Source organism: Calidris pugnax, unplaced genomic scaffold (assembly GCF_001431845.1).
Source record: "Calidris pugnax isolate Ruff unplaced genomic scaffold, ASM143184v1 scaffold111, whole genome shotgun sequence".
In the NCBI taxonomy this organism is placed as follows: Eukaryota; Metazoa; Chordata; class Aves; order Charadriiformes; family Scolopacidae; genus Calidris; species Calidris pugnax.
Window position 1 is genome coordinate 6,697,805 of NW_015090872.1, and position 20,404 is coordinate 6,718,208.

The 20,404-nt window shown below is 41.8% G+C and overlaps 1 protein-coding gene across 2 annotated transcripts in view; it reads left to right on the top strand.

Annotated features, from left to right (window-relative positions):
- The first annotated feature begins 1,616 nt into the window (after window positions 1-1,616).
- OSTN (osteocrin) overlaps window positions 1,617-20,404 on the top strand; it is a 53,410-nt gene continuing 34,622 nt past the window's right edge. For both annotated transcript variants that reach the window (XM_014945763.1, XM_014945760.1), the window contains exon 1: window positions 1,617-1,786. The gene's annotated coding sequence lies outside the window, so the exon portion shown is untranslated. The remainder of the gene's footprint in view (window positions 1,787-20,404) is intronic.

Here is a 20,404-nt window from a genome sequence, read left to right on the forward strand (position 1 = left end):
TTTATAACAGCACGGAGGGGAGAGCAATGCTGTGCAGCACCACCTGTGCCCCAAGCTGATCTATCATTTTTATCACACCACTCCCATGTTCTGTGAATCCTTTGCAGTTCCTGGTGGTTTCTTCTTGGTGGATATGTTCATCACCTCTTTGTTGTAAGACTAATGAACCTATTACTGCAATTCTGACAATGACTTGGGAAAATCAATGAAATAAAGAAAAGCTGCTAGCACTTAGTATGCCTTGCAAGCACACTAGCTTGGAAGGTCATTGCTAACAAAAGGAATTATTTTCCTCCTGTCAGTGGTCTGGCTGGAAGCTGTTAATATCATGCAGGCCTAAGAGAAATGAGTGGTGTGAAACCTGCCAAGTTTTATTCAAAGGGTTGGTGTCCATATCAGAAACCTTGCCACCCCAACACACTTATGGGAAGTAACGAAAAAGGAGTGGAAAAAGACTTTTTATACATTCATTTATGTGTGGCTGGGGTTTTAGCAAATTTTCTTTTTTTTTTTAAATATGAACTGAAACTCAGTAGTGTAGCTTTGGATGTTTAAACATTGGTGGTCATACGATGGCTGTACTCTGCCAATGCAAATACACCCCTGGTGTGTTAGGTGGGTGACCTGTGGAGATAAGGATATTTTCATGCCACTGTACAAGGTACTGGTAAGGTATCTGGAAACAGAGCTGCAATGCACAGCAGAAAGGCTCTGGAAGCTATGTGAGTGCAGGCCCACAGTGTTTGGGATGGAGAATTAGTGGGACAGGAAAGGATAATGAAGGAAGACAGGTCTCAACAGGAATGTGGGGCGGAGTGAGAACTGATGCTGGCCAAGTACAGTGGCCAGTTGCGACAACAGCTCCTTCCACCTAATCTGATCAACCTTTTTGAGTGACCAACAAGGGAGAGTGGACTGAAGGGCAGAGCAGGCTGGGTGAAAAGACTGACCCTGTGGTGAAGAGCTTCAGGAGCAGGGATTGGGCCAGAACCAAAGTAAAGACTCTGAGATGGTGTAGAAGAGCATCATTACAGGGACAGGAGTAGTGGAAACGTGTTTGATACCCCTGTAGTGTAAAACATTGATGATTAATAACTCTCTTAGTGTCAAAAGGCATTTGCCAGGTTGGGTCTTTCTGTCCTGTGTTCTCTATGGTGCTATGATAAATACTGTTCCCTTCACCAAAGTGGGAAGTTGGTCTGGATAGGGCAAGAAGCACGAGAAGACGAGAACAAAAATAGATGTGCAGTTCTCAGTCATCCTGCTCTGGAAATGACAGCCTTTACAGAGTGACTTCCATCTGTGAGGCTGGTGGAGGTCTGTTTAGGCACAGGGAGGTCAGTTCCATAGGTTTGAGCAAACAGCTTGAACTGTAAGTGGAAACAACCTCCCATGTTCTTTGTCACACAGTACCTAGGAAAATCTTACCAGAGCATACTCATGCCATGTCGTTCAGAGTGCTGCTCTGCTTCCCCTCTTCACTCACAGTGCCTTTGAACATGCCCCAGACCATTTGGCAGAAGAGCTGAGAGATACTGCAGGAATGCCTAAAGGGCTGTCCTTGCCAGGCTCCGCGATGAGCTCCTGCCAACCCAGAGAAATAAGGGACGAGACGGCCACCAAGGTCAGAGCTGGGCTGAGCAGCTGCGTTCTCTTAGACTGTAGAAACAGGACAATTTCCCCAGAACCCTCCAGCTCAGCATCATATTTGGATAGTCTGCTGTGCTTCCTGTACACCCGTGTATTCTCACTGAGCATCTTGAAAGCATTTTGGCCAGCATCACAGGTAAAATTTCCCTTCTGTTACTAATATTCTTTTTCCTGCATTTTAATTTAATTTCCCCTATCATTTCTTCTTTTTCCACTGCACATTTCCCCTTGAAAGCTAAGATTGCACAAACGGATGTATAGTCTTCCTCCCCAAGTGCATGTAGCCTTTTCTCTGCTGTTTGAAGAAATTAACATTTGGGCTGAAGTACACCTGCAATTCCCATTAATGTAACAGAGCGAAACCGACCTGCTGGTAGAGAGAAAGAAGCTCTGGACTCCCTTCCTCTGACAACAGATCTCGGGGGAGGGAGGGAAAAAGACCCAGAAGATGGTAGGGAAGTCTGTTTTCCAAGTAGCAGCTATATGTAAGGTGTGCTGGCTGCTGGTGGAGCCTGCATGTCCAAATCCTGCTTGTGTGCTAAAGCCTAGCCTGGCCATTAGGTGCTTTGCTCTGAGGAGCCATGAAACCCCCTGCTTCTTGCGAAGGTATTTAATCCTCTAGGGGTGTCATCCATAGATTTGTGACCCCGATGGACGAGTTAAAAAGTTCTGTGAATCAAACTGTGTATGTTGAAGCTGTATAGAGTGGAGGGAAAAGAAAAATGAGGGGTTGCCTTCTTTTGAGTTCAGCTCTCATGTTGAGTGGTAGGAGGCTAGCAAGCAATTTCTGCTATGGTTGTTTATGCTCTGATTATCCATATAGGGCATTTAGTATCTTACCCTACATTTGCAGTTTAGGATTTCGGCGTAGACAGAAATATATTACATACCACTGAAGAAATCTAAAAGAAAGAGGAGGCACACAAGATGAAGAGTGAGCAAATAGGAAGTTTGCTGCTTACTAGTGTAATGTTAAAGTATAATTCTGGTCCCTTAATCTGGTAAAACATAATAAATTCTGACAAAAGCTGTGCATGAAGACCAATTAAAAAATAAGTTTTAAACAGTTTAAGTACCACAGAAGGATGTTCCAGTCAAATTATTCTTAGCAAAGTGAGTCAAGTTATTTATTGAGAATAATGTTAATGAGGAAATAACTTCACTATTTTTTCCTAATCTATCTGTCCTTTCCTAGTATACTTGTTGTTTGCCAAATAATTTGGACCAGCACATCTGTAGCATGCTTTTGTTCGTGCAAGCTGTTCCTTGTTTGATGTTTGTAGCATATCCAGATGATAGAGTATTTTCCTTCTTTCTGGAAGGAGTGACTGAAGGGTTGTGAAACTGGGGCACTGTCAGCAAGGCTTACAGAAGAATATATAAATTTGGATGAAGAATAAGACAAAGTCTCCAAAGACGACCACATGTTTTGCCTACTGTGTCCTGTTAATAGATCAAGCTCTGAAAAGTCATTGGAGACAATGAGAGATGGGGGGGAAGATGTATATACTGTATCATGCAATGCTTATGTACGCTTTGCCTTCCAGTAAGTCTTTACCTTCCTGCTCTCTAACAGGATTGTGAAAACCCACCTGGTTTCTAGCTATTTGGCCAGCTCTGGTTACTAAAGATAAAACAAGTGTATGGGACAGTTTCTTATCTGAGCAGTGAATCTGTTTTGCTTTGTGTATTGCAGGAATTAACTCATGAGAAAAATATGAAAGTACTAAGAAAGGACATGGCAGGTAATTGGTTGCAAACTGGCCTCAGACAGTCTTTTGCAAGGATGTGGGAACTTTCAGACAGTCCTCCTATGGTATTTCATGCCTTGTTCTGAGAGCGTGAGGGCTGCATGTTTCCTTTCAGTTCTTTGTGAGGTAGCTCATGTTAATGAGATTACACTTAGGAACTCATCTCCTTCAGCTTCAGTTGCTCCTGAACTTTTGTGTGATTATTACCTATTAGTATCTGTAATGTCTTCCTCTTGCTTTAGCCATTTCTCTCAACTCTCTGCTGCTGCTGGTGCCTCATGATTATTACAAAAAGGGTTTTGTTCTCTACTCTTCTCCATGGTGAGGTCCTGTGTGATCCAAAATACTTCTTGTGACTCCCCTTTCTGTATGCAGTTGGTAGATAGTGCTGCCTTTGCCAGGTGGAGGAAATCAGCACCTTTCACATCACACCCTGTATTCTCAGCTGTTTTCAGAGGGTCGTTCTTGGTGCTGGCAGTTCAGCTGGGGATTGAATTCAAGACAGTCTTGCACATCTTCATGGTAGGCAGCTGCCTTGAGGACCAGCTCCTGTGGCATTTAACCATTTCTGGTCAGAATTTCAGTTGTATTTGCAAGATGTTCTTTGTTGTGTCAAGCAACCAGAGGATATTACTTTGAAGGATAGGTAAGAAGATATGGAACCAACACAGCCTTTGTGATTGTTTTATATGATGTGTATTCATGTAGTTTGAATTTCAGTATCTCAGCAGTTCATCTGAAAATTGGAAGTAGGCAGAAAGAGCAGAGGAGGCTGCGGCATTGAAAGGAAAAAATGCAGAACAGAATTTCAGGCTGCAAGATAGCTGGATTCAAAGTATGTTTTTCTTCTTTTCCTTTCTTTAGAATAGGAAATGAATCCCAAATTCCAAACTGTATTCCTCATAAAAATCAGCAGTAGCTGTTAAAGCTGAATGGGTGTAAACAGGAGCAAAACTGGTCCTTCAAAGTTCAATAGGAATTGTGGCTAGTGGGTGCAGTTTGTGAAAATGCAGGCTTCCTGATATAGCAAATCACTGCTCACTGTTGCATTAGCCCTCTCAGTTTCAGGGACTGACACCCCAGCACCTTCCAGGTCTGCAGTTCGTAAGGCTGGGGATTTGCAGATCCCAGCCAGCCAGAAAGCAGGATTTGCAAGGCGAACAGGAAGAAAAAGAATGGAGAACCAAAAATAAATCTCTTAGTCCAGCTGGCAAATATTCCCAGGCCACAATTGTCTTTGGCACCCCTCCACCCCCCAAGGTCTCCAATGGTTCTGAGGCCCCCACCACAAGAAAATCAAGGGCTTAAAAATACAATAATTAAAGAAAATCTTGATGTCATTTGGGTTTGGGAGTCTTTGGAGGTTAGTGTTGTGTGAGTGTGTTTGCACATATGCACTCTGCTTTGTTGGAGTCTGAACTGTTCAATTACTGAAGCCATCTGCCCAGGGGCAGAGGAAGGGTACTCTTACCTACATCTCCTCACTCTGAGAGTCCAGGAACTGGTGGGATGAAATGGCACTTCTTATAGGTAAGCAGCTGAGGTGGCAAATCCCTTCCTTTGCTTTGTGCCAGCTCCCCCCTGCTGACCTGAAGGGTTTAGTACAAAGCTGGCTGTTTCTTTGAGGGGGTGAATAAAACAAGGACTATATTCAGCTTCACCTCGTGACACAGTTGGTTTGGGTCAAGTGAAGATACTTGTGGTTGCCTCAAATGTTCTGTATATAGGACCAGAGAGGTAATTAAGAGAACTGTGCCTGTATGTATCTTAATTTTGGGACTGAACGTAGGCAATATGCTTATTTCAGCCTCACCTATGAGAACAGGAAGAGAACATTTACAACAGATTCGTTGATGTGATCTGTTGCTGATTGAGGCTTGTCTGCATTAAGGACCTATTTCCTCTCAGTTCTACTCGCATTCGTTGTAGACAAAGCAGTCCTGCCCCTGCTTCCTCATCCTTTCCAAACTGGTTGGTGCAGGCAGTTACACTGCATTTGCTCTCACTTTTGGGTTTCCAGAGGGTGCCTGGAGGAGACTGTCCAAGCAAATAACAGATGCATCCCATCTCTTTGGGAGGTGCAGGACTGCCCAACAGTGAAATGTGATGCTGTTGTGATTGTTGTGTTTCAAGAATAGTGACTTCAAAGTGGTTGAGTTGAAGGCTGCTTATTATAACCTTAGCTGGTCAGAGTTTAGGATGGGGCAAATTAAGTATGCAGAAATTAAAATGATGATACAGGACAAAAACATACTTTCCCTTTCCCCCTCCCATCTCAGGGAGAGAATTCACCTTAGACTCCTCTAGCACTGATTTCAAACAAAGTATTTCTTAGCAGCAGCCTGCCAGCCCTCCTCTGCATACCTTATTCAGGAAGAAAATATCCCTAGTTCAGCAGTTATCTCTTTGGGTTTTTTGGAAAGGTATTGGGAGCAGACCAGATACATCTAATTCTTTTCTACTGAATCTTGAACTAATCCAGCTGATCTAGATGCTGAGTGTTGTAGATTCAGTGTGTCTGACAGTTTGTAACTACGTAATTAAGAAATATTAGATAAGACAGTTTAGTTTTCCTAAGTCGTGTAATTTATGATAGTTTTCTCCCAGTTTTGTAGCAATTGCTTTCTTATCACTGAGTGCAGTCTCATGCCTTGCTCATCCTCCCAAAACTGACGAAGGAGGATTTTCAAAGGAGTCTTTTCAAAAGAAAGGAGACAGAAATCATCTCTGAAGAGTGACAAGGTACAGAAAATTTCTACCCTAAAAAAGGAAGTTTCAGAAATGAACATCACAATGCAGGATTGTTACAATGGTCATTACCTTTCATTGTTATTAGGGTTTGCTCACAATAAGCTCTTTATTCTCCATGTTCCATGGCCAAGTGGTAGTGGTGCTCACTGGTGTATATGCTGGAATAAAATAGTTGAGCCTTCATTGGGAAGGTAGAGCCCTGTGCATCTAACACCTGACTGAACCATCAGTGTTTCTGCACTGATGGAGTGAGGGGACTGGAGAAGAACTAAGTTCTATTAAACTTCAGCTCCTCTTTCTTCCACTGCAGGTGATGTATAGATGGGATCAGATCTTCAATTCTTCCACCCTTTGCTTGTATGAGCTTTAAAACTTTCTTGCTGTTCTCTTTTCAACAATAATAGTAGTCACCTGCTGGTAGTTTAGAAAAGCCTTACAGTGTGTAATAGCTGACAAAAGCCCAAGGAAGATGAGGTCTCAGGGAATATACTTGGAGCCTGAGCTCGCATTTCTCTGCTCCCTGAAGGGGAGAAGGCCAAAGCTACAGTTTTGTTCTCTGGGAGCAGTCCTTAGATGTCAAAGGGCAGGGAAGAGAGTGAGTAGCTGTAATCCTCCCAGCAGAGAGGCCATGCTCCCTGCTCCAGTGAGGTATAGCTCCCATACCATTGCCTTAGATGATACACGGTGCTGGCATGTGACATCTGAATCAACCTCAGAGCAGGTCTTGAAATGGGCAGCAAATATGCACGCTGGGAACACCGGTATACAGACTGGAAGTCAGCCAGAATCATTTCAAGTGGTCAGGATTAGAGTTTTGTCTCATGCAAAGACAGTATTGCTGTTGTGATGCTCATTTCGGCATCCCATGAGAGCAAGATGACCAGGTCTTTAATCTGCCATCTTACCACTGAAAACCTTGCTCTGCCTCATGACCTGAGCCCTGCTTAGCTGCTGTTAGCCAGAAGATGACAGAATAGATAACTGAGTGCAGCAAAGTCTCTTGTAGGTGGTACAGATGGGGACAAGCAGTTGACCCCCATGGCCATGGGGAGCTGCTGGGTTGTTGTAACAGACCTCTGGGAGAATGAGTTCAGCCTTTGTTGCTGCTAATGGTTACAAGCAACTGATCTCCCTGTGGAAGTGCCATAAATGAAGAAGAGTAATTTTGCTATTAAAAACACTAAAATCTTCCATATGGAAGAGAGAGGTTTTTTTGGTTTTAATTGCTATTTATTTTTCTCATTGTGACCTAAATATACATAGCACCGTCCAGCTGGCTGAACCACAGAGCAGAATGAAATATCTGCCCCATCTATAAAGGCACAAACCTATAAAGTGCAGATGACAGACTGAAGTCTCAAATCTCTGCTCCGTTCACATATATGGAAGTTTTACCATTGGCTTCAATGAGACCAGAACCAGGATTTGGCTTACATGACAGGAGCATTAGCCAAATGAGCACAAGCACATGAGTCAGATGTTCTGGGTTGATTCCTGCTGTTCTGACTGCTTGGCCAACTTCTTCACTGTTCTCTGCCTCAGTTTCCCCTATTTATCAGTGCATAAAAGACTGAGGATGTCTCAGTTCTTAAATTAATAAATAAAACTCGCCTTGCATCGACTACTGGTTTTGTAAGAGGCTTTTGAAACTTCACTAGATGTGCATGTTTGCTGGCATAAAATCTGTTTGCATCACAAGGATTATCAGCTCTGTCATGAGTGTCTCTGTTAATTCCCAACAATTCTGTTTATAAAAAGACCGCAGCATCATTTAACTGTGCTCAGGTACAAAGAAGGCACAGTCACTGCTTTGAATCAGTATCTGATTTTTCTAGAAAAGGGATGAAAGCAAGGAGCTTTCCATTTCCCCCATGGATTGTAGGTTGGTTTTGAAAGGTGTCCAGCTACAGAAGCTCTGCAGACACAGCTCCAAATAAGACAGGGTCACCACTGCGGGGATATTACTGTGGTGAGTACAGGCACCATTGTGACCATCTAAGGGCTTAAACACATATGCGTGGCTTACTTAGATAAAGCGAAGTGGGAGAAGCCACTCGGTGGATATAACTTGGTATTATTTTTGGATGATTCCAGCTTTTCTCTCAAATGCCATCTTTGTGCTTAGTGGATGGTTTATCTGACTGTATTGCCGTGGTTAGAGTGCAATGCACAGGACAGCATAGTTTGTGTTAATAATAATAATTAATAGGAGGCCAGTACAGTAACAATTGGTTCAAGGACAGCATCTCTACCGTTAAGATAGAAGGTTTTTTTCTGGACTCCAGAGGCTTTGTGTCACTTTTCAAAAGCTTTATTTTCTTATTTTTTAAGCTTTATTATTTCAAGATCCTAAGGTCTCCTGCCAGGCTTAAATTATCTTTTTTATATTTATTTGGCTTCCCATTGAAACCATCCATTCATCCAGTTTCCATAAAACCCCTAATAACTATTTTAAAGTTTTTGTTCTTGGCTCTTTCCAAACCTATAAATACTGGTTTGAAAACCCAAGCTGAATTCTGTGTAAATAATCCTCTCTACCCCCTCCTTCTCCTCTGGTTATAAGTGAGGCCTTCAGTGTTTTCCTTCTCAGCACTTGTTAGTTAGCAGTGGTCCACGCGCCTCTCGTTTGGGGGCTAGAACAGAGAGGGGAAGGTAGTTATGATGTATGAGCAACCTGACAGACAATGTCTCAGAGACAGGATGGCTGCAATTGCAAAGGAAAATAGCAGCAGGTAAATTAGTTAAAACACAGTTGCACTCCAAATGTCTTTTCTTCCTGCCTTAGTGTAATCCCATATTCAGCAGATGTGTGCCTCTTAGTGAGCACCCTGAAGCAGGTGGTTATGTCTGTCAACAGCTCTCAGCTTCTGTGGCAAACACAAACCAAGCCCAGCCCTCACCAGTGAGTGCTGCTGGTGCACAGGGAGAGCCCTAAGAGACTCACAACTTGCCCCATGTGATCTTCCAGCATGTGAAATGGTCTGGTGAGATGAGAAATCATAGTCCTGCCCTGGGGTGGCTGACCCATGCTGCTGTGTAGCTTGAGAGACAGCGTGGAGGAGGGAGCAGTAGAGAGGTCCCAGCAGAATATCGGTGCTTTGGGGAGATACTGTTGTTTAAAGATCTAGCTTTTGGATGAGAAGCCAGCCCTGATGTCTTTTTCCTGAGAGTAAGACTTGCCACTGATATCAAAGGTGATGTCTGCTTATTTTGGGAAAGTTTTGTTGTTCTTCTTGATAAAACAAACCCTTTTATGCAAAGCTAATCCCTAGGAAGTTTCTAGCTACGCTTCTACTAGTGTTAGTATGGAGCTAAACCAGGATGCAGAGAACTCGTGTGACCTTTGCACCAAGTCTGTCAGGAGAGGATGGGGTTCAGTCTCTTGTCTTTTCTGTGTCTTGTTGGCCGTTCTTGACATTGCGTAGGTCGTGGATGCTGGGTCCTGTTGGCAGTGGAATTGCCTTGTACCAGCTTGTACTGCCACAGACACTGGTTTATTGCAGCTAACCAGAGGCAGTTCTTCACTTAAGTGCCCAGAGTGAAGACAATACAGAATCAAATGTCCCTCATGAACTTCACAGATGTTCAAACTAACTGGTGTCACAAGTGAGATGCCAGACCTAGAGCCTTTGAACTCCAAGGAAAAAAAAATAATCTATAAGTCTTCAGAAGCTTTGGATCCCCACCAGAGATAAAAGCAAATCTTATAATATACTTTTTCTACGTAGAGACACTGAGTGGGGCCTCTGGCCAACATCTAAAAAACCAGGGCCTAAAATTAGTCCCCTAAAATACCAAGAGCAGTGAGTGGTTCCAACTGATACCAAGTTAGGAAAAAGGGCCCGAAATAAACAGATTCCTCAGTAACCAAGATCCTGTTTTTGAGACAAGTGCTCATTCTCACAAATCAAAACAACAAGAAACCAAAAAGAAAAAAGAATGAAAACATCAAATCAAATCCCAGCAACCCGACGATACTATCAGCCAAAGCATGTCTTACTAGAATGTTTTCCAAAATTCCTCCGGGAGTACCAGTGAGCCATGAAGAGGATATTGCTCTTTTCTGAAGTATTGGATTGGGGTTTTTTGGAACACACCACGTTTATTTACGTGACAAATCTGTTCTTCTGTTAGGTCATGTATTTGCTGTATGGTTCTTTTGTGAGGTTTCTTCCTTTTACAGGCTTATGCTATGAGATATTTATTTCTTTAAAGCATTTTTCTGCATCTTTTTGCTTTGTGATGGACAGTATGATTATTTGTCTTATTTGACAGGTAAAGTGAGGAAGCAATTAACAACAATAAATACTGTGTCGAGTGGATAAAATTGATGTTCAGGGACTCTCTTGCTTTGATAGGTGTGTGTACAAATTGTTCAGTGCAATCCTGTTCCCTGGCTGAACTTGTTTGGAGTACCAAAATATGAATGTCAGAAAATATTAATAAGAAAGACAGCAACGCTGAGAGCATCTCCAGTTTCTTTAGATATAGTACTTGGATCTGGTTTTCAGACCTTTCTAAGTTTGTGGTGTTCCTTTCTGTATATGGTGGAAGTGGCCATGATACTATAGTTTCTATTACTTGTATGTCTCAATTAGGAATATATACTGTATCGCTTCAGGATGAATGCTTAAGCAATAAGGCATAGGAAGCTTTACAAAACAATTAGATCTTTTTTAACTGTATACCCAATTGTTACATTGTCTTGAGCATCTAGTGTATAGTTATTGTACTTAAATTGATGTATTGTCCCAACACCCTACTTCTTAATCGAGATCTCATTGTTCAGTTGCGCAACCAGAAGACAATATCTGATCCAAGAGACCATGTACTTGCTTGACTCTACGCAAAGGGCAGGAGGACTCCTACCAGCCTGAACCGTGTAGTTCCCCAAAGTAAGTGCAACAGTGCAGGTTGCTTCAGGCATCAACCAATTTTTTGGCATGTATCTGTAGAGAGCTTAAGAGAGAGTGAGTATGATTACTGGATTAGTTCTCATGCTTTTAATGCAGGATGAATAAGTAATATCTCCAAGAATATGCACCTTGAACTCCAGGTGTGAGGAAGCATCTAGAGGACACCCGGAAATATGCAGCAAAAACTAAAAAAAAAAAAATAAATAATAAAAATTGTGTGTTTGTGGCTCTTCAGTACCAGAAATAGAAAGTCGTCTTAGTTATGCACAGTCTCATTTCTAACAAACTTTTATTCTGCTCTTTATTCCTGTTCTGACCATGTGAGCTCCCATTGGGTGCCACACCACCAGACTGCCCTGGCAGCTGTAGACAAGGCAGAAGACACAGAGCAAAGAAAACATAACTGAAGTACTCTTAGGGCAGGACAACTGCTATACAATGCCAGTAGAGAATTTGACCATCCTTTTGAAATGCAGCAGGAGTTTCCTTTTTTGACCAGGCATCTGAATAAGGGCTGAGTTTCTCCCCACACTGCAGTCTCTAATGTTGCTTGTCCTCTCTCTATAACTACACAATTCACTAGTCCCTGTAACTGGACAAAGGAAAGAAGCTGAAGCTTCCAGAAGCCCTACTGACAGCTCACTTTTTAGTCTAATTTAGAGGGAGGTGGTCAGAAACTAGAGAGACTGGCACTGTTGCAAAACACTAGATAGACCCTGACATCGAAAAAGGGCTTTTTGCAACACTCTGCAGAGCAGAGCCTTTTCCATTTTAAGTTGAAGTGTAGTCACAGTGGCAGCAGTGACTTGTTCTGTCCAGTGTCAGTTTATGATGGAATATAAATGTAGTTTTAAAAATACATATTGGGTTTAAATGCTGATCAAAATGTCAGCATATTATTCTGTGGTCTTGCAACAGCAGTGTTCTAATAAAATCATAGCCCTTCAGCTTCTGGAAGACAACGCAGAGAATGATACTCCTCTGGTACTGTAAGTTATATTTTCCCTTTACAGCTCTGGCAGATTTCTTGAAAGTTCAGTGATATCCAGGCAAAAACAATCCTAAACAAACCTGAAGTAAGGAATCCTGGTGTTACCTACAGTTGGAGTTTCCTCTCTCTAATTCTAACAGAATGCTTTGATGATTGAAGGGGTTTTTTTAAGTGTGTGTGTGTGGCAAGAGGTGTTACATTCCTCTCCTCCATTCTCATTCAAGAAGCATTCAAGAAGGCCATTTTAGTAAGCAGATATTTCTATTCCAAAGATCTCCACAGGCAGCTGAGACACTTGTACGCATACCTCAGCTACCATGTGGGGTAATGCACTCCATCTCTCTCCATGCTGGAAGTCTTAATGGTGCTTCCACTGCATTCACAGTGTGTACTTGTGGATATCGCCTCTTGCCCAGACCCTCCCTACAAACCTGACAGCAACATTAAAATAGTAGAACATTTGTGTAACTCTTCAGTGGCCTGAAGTTTCTTTCCACCTTAAGTAATGTACAGGTAATTTCTTATTGACATCGAAGCTGATGTTGTGAGGTTTCCATAGACATAACTTGTTGGGTTTAGTTTGGTTCTTTGAGTGGTGTATGAAAATTAAATATCATAAGAGCTGGGTTAAATTTTTCAAATCTAAAGCTGATTACTGTGAAAATAAGTTAGTTTGTTTTCACAGAGGAAGGGAAAGAGTATTCTAAATCATGGCAGAAAACTTTGCGTTATTTCCAAAATTTGGAACTTGCATTTCTTTTCCATTAAAAATAATCACAATTTGAGGAAGTTATCAAAATTATTAGGCTAGTAAAAACCCTGTGAGCCTTTTCAATGATAGGGATATTTGCCTGCCACAGCAGATTCCAACTTTAACTTCCAATTTACTTTTCCCTTTAGTTGCTTTAAGCATTCCTTGGGCTCGTTCTCTCAGACTACTTTTGTATCAACTCCAGTTTATCCTAAGATTGCAGCATTTCTTTATATAACTTCAGTTAAGCACTTTTGAGGGCATCACTGAAGGAGTACCATGCGTGAAGGATTTGTGCCAGCTAAGATATGTAGTGACTGTCTCTGAAATAATTTATTTAACTTTGTTCAAACACATAAAAGTACGTCTTTTTCTGTTGCTGGGATGTTTATGGTCTAAGTATCAACTTTCTTCTGTGAAGGTAACAGACCCAGTGTTGATGAGTCAGGCTTCAGTAGACCTATGCTGATTCAGACTGGCTGAAGATCTGAGCAAATGTAAAGTTGTGTGGCATTCAGAGTTGGAGCAGGAACCTTAAATCAGAGGTCTTTTCCATCTGTAACGTGTGGGTATGGCAAGAGTGTTATCCATTGGAAGGCGCATGCGGTATTGTAAAAAGATAAGTGCAGCTCAGTTCCTCTGTCTTGTGGGTGCTGTAGTTAGCAGAACTCCTAACTCGAATGCCATGCTGTGCTCTGGATCCAGATGAGTCACGCAGACTGGCTGCTTCTGTCCCTAAAGACAGGGAATGTAATGTTTCCTTCCTTTCTTCAGAGGCCTTGTCTCCAGCAGCAGCAGCAAGGAGATCTTGTCCCTTTGCTAGGCAGAAAAGGCAAGTCACCACATCAGCTTTTCAGCCTGGAACCAGTCCTGGAACTGGTGAGGCTCAAGCTTTGGTAAACCAGGAAGCATAAGTCATGCCTTCATTGCTCCTGAGCAAGGTGGCAGCCAGTGTGCCAGTTTCAGACACTTCCCTGGCTTTCTGCTTGCTTTCTGCCACATGGGCGATGTCTCTAATGTAACACTCACATCCTGTACGTATTATTGTCTGTCTGTACACGTAGGTACCCAGACGTGTGGTTGCCTTCCAGTATTCAACGTGTTCCCACGTGTTGTCTGCCCAGTGCACTCTGAGCCTGGAGCTGTGGGGATGTAGCACAGCTGAGCTTAATCTGCAAGGGAGGAAAGTTAAACTCAATCAGTTAATCAACCCACTGTAAACTCAGAGTGCACAAACAAACAAGAAATACCACAGTCACCTTAATGTAGGGTTAACTTGACTACGCCCAAATCCTTTGACTGTAGGTCTTTGGGACAGGAGAGGGCCTTTCTCTTCCATTTATACAGCTTTTGACATGGCAGGGCTGTGACCTGTATTGGGGCCACAGTGAGTGGCAATCTAATCTTGTGTTTTCTTAAAACTGCAGCCCATCTCAGCTCAGGTGCAGTAATTCTCTGAAGCTCAGACAGAAACTAAGGATAATAAAATGCCTCATGGTCCAGCTTTCTTGGATTTCAGGAGCCTCTGGAAGCCTGATTACATGGGGCTTCCTACCTTGCTGGTACATCACTTCAGGCTTTCCCAAGGTGCATGTGGCCATCGACAAACACAGACCAACAAACAGGTGCAACAAACCATCTATCTTCACTCCCCTGTGCTGGGGGTGGAACAGGGCTTAGCTTTTAGTGAACATCTTGCTCTTCTGTATATGTCGTGCGAGCAATATTGGCTTGTCACATTCAGCTTTCTGCACAGAGAAGTCGGATCTATGCAGCCTACTAAAGTCCCTGTCCTTTAGTGGAAGCAGAGGAACCTATTCTGCCCTGCAAGTAATAGTCTTCAGACTACAGGAACGCTAGTGTGAAGTATAGGGCATAAAGAAGCTCAGAATCAGATGGTGACCCCACGTGGTGGCTATGGGCTAGGGCTTGCCAGCTGGATACATGGCACAGAGGGTGCACAGTCATAGTAATTAATTTCTTGCCTCGGGGTGGAATAGCAGACTTCTTCCACTCGCACTTATGTAGAGCCAACCCCTTTTCCAAAAGCCAGTGTGCTCACGTTACATGGTGTTCAAAAGTCCTCAGTGTTCCCAGAATATTTCCTTAGCTTGTTTGTCCAGTGAGGGGCACAAGGGAAAGCAATTATTGCGGCAAAGGTGGAAAATGGAGGTAACGGTTCAATCTAATCACCACCCCACCATGGAGAGAGCTGCATCTCTCCTAACCACAGAGGAGGTGTTTAGTGCTCCAGCTCAAGGCAAATATTTCCTCATCACTCAGCAGCAGTTAGGCAGGATGTGCCAAAGCCAGCCAGGTCTTGCAGCATGAGGAAAACAAGAGCTGCATGGAACTGTCATCAGCAACAAGAGTCCTAGAGTTTAGGCTCAGCTCTTCTCACTGCACTAAAACAGATGACAGGCAACATTACACAGCTGCAGAGATTAAAGTTGAAGAGATTTGAATGCAGACCGAGAGGCTGGTCACTGCATTTAGTTCTCTGAAGAATCCTCTCTGAAAGTTCCTCTCCATCTGTAGCTGTGCTGAGCTGCTAACTCAGCGTAAAGAGGGGCATCCCTCCATAGCCCACCCTCTTCTTAGGCTGAGACCCTGTTCCTGTGGAATCAGGGACCAGGCTGGATTTGATGCCTACGAAGTCTAGAACTGGACCAGGCTGTTTTGACAACTCCAATATACTACAGTTGAACTATGATCAAACTCTTACCCCAGTTCCAAGGGTGGGGATGTTGTGTATCATTGAAATTACATTACTTCAGCTAATGAGTAAAGTGAATGCACTGTGAGAGCCTGGGTTCAGACTTTAGAATAAAGATACACACATACATTGCTCCATTACTTTAAGTGTAGTACAGTTTTGCCTTCAGAAATGTGGGTCTGAAGGTTTTCAAACCTTCTATCCACTATTGTAGACAATTGCATCAGTTCCTACTGTTCATGCACTGATCAGAACTCAAAGCTGCATTTTGCTCAGACTGGTGTCCTGAGTGTAGAACTGTGTTAGGTTCTTTACTTTCTCTCTAGATCAAGTCCAAGAGGTGGTATGTTATTAATGAATAAATTGCAACTTAAGTCAAATTTATGACTAAAAATTTGATGAAGAGGTTACTGAAAGAAAACCATCCAAGTGAGCCTTCAAGAAACTTCAGGATAAAACATTGCTTCCCTGCAAATTGATCTATAGATTTATGTACACTGATGCCAAACTGCACTTACATATAATGGCTTTTCAACATGGATGCTATATGCTGGCTGTTGGTACCCCAGTTGCAACTTTCTCAGACATGTTTTAATTTTTAAGCCCCTAAGAAGTTATTAAAAAGATCTAAATAATTACAAAGGAATTGTACAAGGACCAATTAAAATGTCAGTAAGATATTTGCTATGTCAAATGTCAAGTCACATACTCTCGTTTAATGAAATCAGTTTCCAGTAGAGTTCATAACATCCTCAATGATCTAAGCAGTGCACCTGACAGCTTGCCTGCCATCTCGAGCTGTAAATCTGGGTAACTAATGGTATATCGAAGAAGAAAAGGTCAATAAACGCAGAAATGTGTGGAGAATCTAATCTTTCCCTGACGCTTGTTATTCCTCCCTTTTCACTCTCCCTTCGTTTTATAATCTGTCACATTAAACTAGTCACGCTTGGCAAGAGCCTGATCAGGACAAGTTTCCGATAAAGCTGCATCCGTTCTTGTCACACAGCATCAGATGGGCAAAGGAAATACGTGACCACAGATCTGGGAACAGGCAAAGGGAAAACTCTGTTCTGGAAATCCAATTTAAGGAGGAGTCATAAATACACATAAATGTATTAAATTTGAGAAAGGGGAGAGACTGCAGAAGTCACTCGTCTCTCCACGCACAATTAAAAAGGTTTTTCATGACTTTGGTTTTGTTTTGAACAAAACTGCTACTGTTGAGAAGAAAAAACGTCTTAGGCTTCTGAGCAGTATACCTGGTTGTCTTTCCATCTTCCAGTATGTTTTTTCCCTGTAGTGTGCTTAACACTTTGCCCAGTCCAGAAAGAAATGACTCAGTCAAAAGGACTTCCTCCATCTCCCTTGGGTGATTATTCTGCAGCCTATTAGGTCTTCCCATTAGGAAAGGTTTCCAACATCATTTTCCCTGTGCTTGCTTTTAAAGCATCGTTCTATGACCAGATATTATCCTAAACAACGCTCTTCCATCATTAGGGTTTCCATTTCTTCTGTACTTGTCTATGGTTATCCTATTCCCTCCAGCATTTCACTGGTGTTTAGTTGAGCTGCAGATGTTTAATGTATTTAACCTTTCCTTGTATGCCAAGCACAGGACTGGCACCAGGATATTTATACACCATTAAACAAGGGTGGTGCCTGTTAAATGTAATTACTTTCTTCTGATGCATTCATGGTAGAGGTTGTGCTAGAGAACAAGGGCAGCTTCTATTCTAAACTACATGGAAAAGGTGCAACTGCTAAAAAAGAATTACTTATAAACAGACTATATATAGTAATATATTAATTTAGTATCTAGCCTTGATTTAAGTCCACAGGGGAAGCAGTTAAGTTTATTTGATGCTGACCTCTCAAACAAAGATGTTGCATGCATGTGTGCACACGAGAAATTCCAACTAAACTGATGAATATTATCAGGTTTACTAGGATTCTGTATTTTAACTGTAAAGAATATCTCTAAAACCACTAGAGTCTTTTAGACTGTGGGAAACATTACAAATGTTACCACACTATGTCTGGATGCATAATATGTACGTGTTTTTATATCTCAGCATATTTGGGTTTCTTTGAATTTTAAGATTAGCTCTGAATTTCTTGAGTATGCAAAGCTCACTTCAGGGATAGTTGTATAATCACTGTATTGTGTATTACCATAAATTGCTAATATGTACTGTCTACTTGAACTCTCTATATTTTTTTAATTAAAGGTAGGGTTGATAGCTCTGTCTCTTCTTAAAGTTGTAACCCTTTACATTTACTTATCTTTGGTTGCTTATAAATTTTTTTTTGTGCCAACTCTGTCTGTCGGGCACAGTATGGTATGTGTATGTAAACGTTATGATCATTTTAGTGAATTTTTTTAGGAAAGGAAAATGTGATATAAAAGTGCAAGAACAGTCATACCAGGTCAGACCAGCCATCTGTCTCGCTCAGGATACTCACTCTGACAGTGGCTAGTACTGCAAGCATATTTGACACTTCCTTCAAATATTCTCCCAGCCTCCAACAATTTGTGGCTGAGGGATTTTTGAACCAGACAAAATATTTTGTACTTAATAGTTCTTAAGGGATTTTCCTTTGGTGACTTTGTTTTTGAATCTGTGTAAGCTTTTGGCATCTAGAATATAATTTGGTGAGGAGTTCCACTGTTTAAATACACACTGGCTAAAAAGAGGAGCTTTCTGGTTTTTGAGCCTATTTCCTGTCATTTGCAGTTGAAGATCCCAAGCTGTTATATTGGAAGCAATCATTTTGAAGGCCAGCTTCTGCCAAACCCCTCTTGGTCCTCATTTTGGAATAGAAACAGTCAGTTCAGAGCCCCTTGGTATGTAGGCAAGGTAGAAGTATTTAAGATTGTTTCTTCCTGTGTACATCACTTCGCATTTATTGATGGTCAATGTCATCTGCCCTTTATCTGGCCAGACACTCCATCTTGTCACTTTCATCTCAAATTTTCTGTAATCAGTCCTTAATTCCTTGCATATCTAATTGTTGGTGGAAAGCTCTTTTCTCACTATTGTCTTCCTTTCCTAGATCATTGCATAAATCTTATTTTTCTCAAGTTAAAAATTTTCCCGGTTTTCTCTGAGCAGCTCTAGTCACTTCATATGATAGAAAAGAGGAAGTGTGAGTTAGGATTGTGAGGAACGTGCATATTACTATGACCATGAGCATCCCAAAATTTCATGGGTTGCGGAAAACGGGATGTAGCAGATGCTCCACAGCAATGATTAAGGAAACTGGAGATGTTTGATAAAAGATAAATATCTTTTATTTATGTAACTTTAAAGGATGGACTTTAGATACCAAGGGTCAGCAGAACTTGGCTAAAGAATTAAATAGCAAACCCAACAGTGACTGAAATTGAGAGTGAGACTTGCTTAGAAGTCAGTAGGGTGTTGTATCAGATGTAAAAATAGCGTTCCTGGGTTAAGAATGAATAGAAACTAGTCCAGGAAAGCAATTAAGTGAATGTCTTACTGTACATGCTTGAGTAAATATTTTCAGTGGGGATACATATTCTGAAATTAAAAACCATACTTACATGCTTCGCTAGACCCCTTGAGGAGTTATATAGCTGTCTGTAAATATTGAATATATGTGAATTATTTGAAATGTATGACCAATTTGAAAATAACCTATTTATCAGTGTGATTCTGACTGTCAATCATGACTGATCATTAGTTGTTTGCTTTTTTTCCATACATCTCTCCGAGATTCCCAATGAGTTGCAGAATTTTGTGGGTCTTCTCTGGGGTCTGGTTTGGTCCCCATGGAAGTTAATAAGTGGCAAAGCTCATCAAAAAAAGTATCAGCAGGATTTTTTTTTTCTTTTCTTTCAAGATTAAGTTTCTTAATCTTCTCCATTCCTTCCCCTTGTTCCTCTCCAGGAGATCTGTTCCACACAGCCCATGGAATTTTGGCTTCTCATTTATATTTGGAAGAAAAACAAATTTCAAAATGTTGGAATTTCTCATAGATCAGAAATTCCTTTTTCCAGATAGGTCCCAGTGGATTCTGTGGCACTTGGCTTGCTTGTGTAGGATTGTCAGGCAGAGGTAGGAACACCTGGATGAAGGAGGAGGGACTGTACGGCAGCACACCTACCACCTCGCTATGAGATAAAGCACCCTCTGCCCCAACAATGATAACTGAGCCCCCTCTTCTCTGATTCATTGTTAAATCTGTCCCAGAATAATAAAGTTCCTTTGCTGAGTCAGTCCAACCTTTCCAGCTGTAAAGGTAGTGGATATCTTTGTTAGAGAAGGGATTCTCAGAAGTTCCTAAGAGGCAGCTGTCAGCTCACAGCAGCTTTCACTGGGACATTTCAATCCTAGCCTGCCAGTAAGGGGGAATTTAGAAGTGTGCCAGGAGGCATTGTTACTTCAGCTGATAATTTTTCCCCAACATAAAAAAATAAAAAAATAACAGAAGTAGGAGATTCCACCTAGTAGAAAAGGAATTAAAACAGTCCCAATGTCTCCCTTTATTCACAGTCCCTGCAGCTATTGTTTCACCTTTCAGTGTGTCATTTTTGCTGTCTGCTTTCCAATCTCTTTCTTTTAAGATTCTTAGGAGAATAGAAGAAAGATGAATGTCACTAAAGTGTAGTAGAAAATAGGGATAAGGGGAGACAGGAAGTTATTTTACATGGGATTAAAAAAAAAAAAAAAAAACCCAAGAAGAAATGTATAGGGTGGCAAGTCACAGGCAGGGAAGTGAGGGAGATCGTGAAGGAGTTCTGCTCCTCTGCTGCTGCTGTGTCCTTTCAATACCCATTGCAACCCTGCAGACACAGTATTTGAGTGCAGGGGGGTCACAGGTCTTCGATCTCCAAAGCACACGTTTCCTATA